Source organism: Varanus komodoensis, unplaced genomic scaffold (genome assembly GCF_004798865.1).
Source record: "Varanus komodoensis strain SLA01 unplaced genomic scaffold, ASM479886v1 scaffold9, whole genome shotgun sequence".
In the NCBI taxonomy this organism is placed as follows: Eukaryota; Metazoa; Chordata; class Lepidosauria; order Squamata; family Varanidae; genus Varanus; species Varanus komodoensis.
The window spans coordinates 27,820,582-27,824,511 of record NW_025336598.1 but is presented as its reverse complement, the minus strand read 5'-3'; positions in this window follow the sequence as shown (position 1 = coordinate 27,824,511).

Sequence of the window (3,930 nt, the reverse complement as noted above, 5' to 3'; positions counted from 1 at the left end):
ATTTCAATTGTATTGTTTTATTAATGTTATTTGCTGATTTTATACTGTAATGGTCTCCCAGAGAGCAAGTTGCTAATGGGCAGTTTTTAAACTAATTTCATAAATAATAAAAAATAAGAGGGGGTTTGTGCAGGCACACTGAACAACTGTGCACTATTGCCAGGCTGAATTGGCATGATTTGTATACACATTCAGTAATAGAATTAATTCTATTACTATCCTATTACTAGGATTCAAGTTTGCCCAAGTTATTTGGACAAAAGCAGGAATGCAGCTTCATTTTACGAAAATAAAATCATGACCACAGAAGACTTGCACAGCCTAAAATAATTGCAATAAAGAAACTGAAATTGTGAGAGATTTCACAATCCTCAGATGAATCATCAACGCAAAAGGAGACCAAAGCCAAGAAAATCGAAGAAGATTGAGAATGAGAAGGGCAGCAATGAAGGAACCAGAAAAGATAATCGAATGTAAAGATTTGTCCATGGAGACAGAGGCCAAGATCATCCACACTATTGCATTCCCAGTCACTGCGTATGGGTGTGAAATCCGGACAGTGAAGAAAAATGATAGGAAGAAAATTGATGCATTCAAAATATGGTGCTGGAAGAGAGCTTTGCAAAACCCTGGACCCACAGAAAGACACACAAGTGGGCCCTTGATCAAATCCAGCCAGAGCTTTTCTAAAAGCAAAAATGACAAAACTGAGGCTGTCATACTTCAGACACATCATGAGAAAGCAAGGCTCACTGGAGGAAACAATCGTGCTAGGGAAAACTGGAGTCAGAAGAAGAAAAGGAAGACCAACTATGAGATGGATCGGTTTTATAAAAGAAACTCCAGCCTTCAGTTTACAAGAACTGAGCAGGGCGTTGGAGGACGTTCTTTTACAATGTTGCCCTAAGTCAGAGACTACCTGATGGCACATAACAGCAAAGGTGCAGGTTATTTATTTTCATTGAGTGTGAATATGGACAGCATCCACTAGGTGGCAGCACCACCAAAGATACTTGCAAGCAGCCGCCAGTCTTCTGAACCTGTGAATGTCCGATGCTCTTACATCTGACTTTACCCTACAAACAATTCTTGCTCCAAGAGTCTACAGAGACATCTACGATCCACTAAAGAGAAGATGCAGTAGGTCAACAGCTGGCTTTTCTATGGTACAGTAGAAGTCAGCCTTTCAGGATCCTGCTTTTGAACACTGATTTTGTGCTTTGCCTGTAATTTCTGACACTATGTAATTCACCTGTATAAGCCCAAGTCAGTGAGGTGTGAAGATGCACGTTTAATGTAGCAACAACGAAAACCAGATGTCATTCACAAGATCAGGTACCCTGCCTTCCTGCAATATGCAAGGACAGAATCGGGACTGCTCCCCCAGATTGCTGCAGCTTCGTACTTAAGGGACACTTAACTCAGGGGTGGGCAACTTGTGGCCCCCAGTGTTACGACTCTGGGGTCCCTTTCTCTTAGCTGCAAGGGATGGTTAGGGCTGAGCCTAAACCAGAGTTGCAGCCTAAAACAATTGCCCATCCCTAATTTAGCCCCAGAAAGCTGTTCATCTTTGCACCTAATACCGATTCACAAGTCATCGCTTTCTGGGCTGTATGACCACATGTTTGACACATTGAAAAGGATGCCTTGGAGCAGCTGTCACCATCATATCCAAAAATGAACCATCATATCCAAAAAATGTTCTCATTTGAGCATACACATTTGTTTGAAATATCTAAAATGAAAGATCAAACAGGCTGCAGGGATGAATACCACCATTGGCTCTCCATTTTCCTTTTGTCTTTCTTTCCCACTACTACCATTCCAGGCGTGGATGTACACAAAAAGGCAAGGTTTTATTATACCGCATTTTAATGGCAGGCTCCATATGTGCCATACATTACAGCCCGGTCAGCTTAAAGCTAAAAGCAAAACACAATTGAAGCATGGAACAGCAACATCCACAAATGGATTTGTGCTGAAATGGAAATGGTTCCCTTGTTAATCTCAGCCTTCAGTTCCAGGCCAGCAGATTTTTCTGGCTTTTATTAGATGCAGTCGAATCCAAAATAGCAGCTGAATAAAATAATTGAATAGGAAGATAGTATTGTTTAGCTACCTCTCTCCCCTCTTTGCTTTTATTCTCTCCCTGGGGGAAGAGCTATTATGCTTCCTTATGCGCCATCCAGTTGTTCCTCCTCGCAATCATGCAAATCTTGGCATCTGTCTCACAGCAGAACAACAAGTCATATCAGCAGGAAGTTTCTTCGCAGAGCAACAGGCAGCCCTAAAAGAAGAAAAACCCAAACAGTCTCTCTCTGTGTTGATCTTTTTTTTTAACTCCTCAAAGATAAAAGGCCCCTTATTCCCTGAAAACACTTCGATATTCTGGGGACTAGAATGCCTTTGAGAATTGGTTTCAGCTAAGAGTGCCTCTGAAACCTTGCCATCTCTCCATCTTAAGTCATTCCATTTCAGATCACTAATCTCTTGCTTTTCTCATATTTTTATACCACTTATAAAAATGAACTTGTGCCAGAAAAACACACATACATGCAAACACTCACACACACAATTGGGGCGTGGATGATCATTATTTATCTAGATAGTTAATTGGGACCTATTTATTTATAATATTTATTTAATGTTTTAATATAAAGTGCCATACACAAACATGTACCCACAATACAATAACATGTTATAAAACAAGAAATAATTTAAATCCATGCAACAGTGCCATGGAGTGGGCTTCTGCGGGCCAGGAAAAGCCTGTAGAAACACATGCAATGCCCAAAGGAACTGGCCACGCACGGCCCCTGCTTTTTGTCACTCAGCCTGGCATCCTGAGAAGGTCTCCTTCGTGATGGTGTCAGGTGAATTTCTGCTGGTTGCAAAACAACCGATAAGCCTCCCTCATGGGTCACCAGATCAACAGCATCCCACACCTCCAGATTCCCAAGGAAGAGCTTGCTGGATATGTTTGTCAGCTCTTGGATGAAGAGAGTTAGTGTTTCACACTCAAGACGTTCAAGGAGAAACTGGACAGCCGTCTGAGTGGGAGGGTGTAACGTGGTGTCCTGCAACAGCAGGGGCTTGGACTCAATGGCCTTCCTGGCCCCTTCCAACTCTTCTATTCTGATTCTATGAGAAGTCTGCTACTAGGGCAAATCTACACAGTAAGAGAGTGACACATGCAGAAAAAGGAGGAATATTAAAAAAAAAAAAAAGCCAAAACAAAATCGGAAGAGAAAGTGAAAGCTGTCAGGCAACTGGGAGATTGCATCACTGACCTAAAGTGCCTGGCAGCAAGCAAAAATGGCACCAGTTTGGCAAACCCATTCTGAAGAAGAGCTGCACGTCTACATCAGGAGCAAGCAAAGTGGTGCCATACAGATGTTTTGGACAACTCCCATCAACTCCAGCCATCACGCCCAAAATCCAGGGATGATGGAAGCTATAGAACAAAGCATCTGGAAGGTGTCAAGTTGCCAGCCCCGATTCCACATGAATCCTGATGTGGGGCTGCTAATAGCATCTTTCTATTAGGTCTTTAATAATAATAGATTTCATTCATTCATTGCCTCCTCCTTTCTGAGTTTTCACTCTACATTATGTTGAATCGCTGGTCATCCTTTCAATTGATTTTTAGTGTAATGTTATATATTCTTTTGTAAGTTGCCCTGGGTATGGCTGTAAAAAAGTGTTCTGGAAGCTGTTCTAATTGCTGCTGTTATTTTCTAGAGGAAGCTGTAGAAATTTGCAGGGAGACCAAAAAAGCATGTGTGCAATATTTTCTCATTTAAAATGAACGCTAATTTTTAAACCTGTAAAGTAGTATCATTATAACCAAAATTTGTATATCCAGCATTCAAAAGGTAGCAGTGCAAATTATAGCGCTATGACTGAGTTAGTCTGTCATAGTGGGTTTCT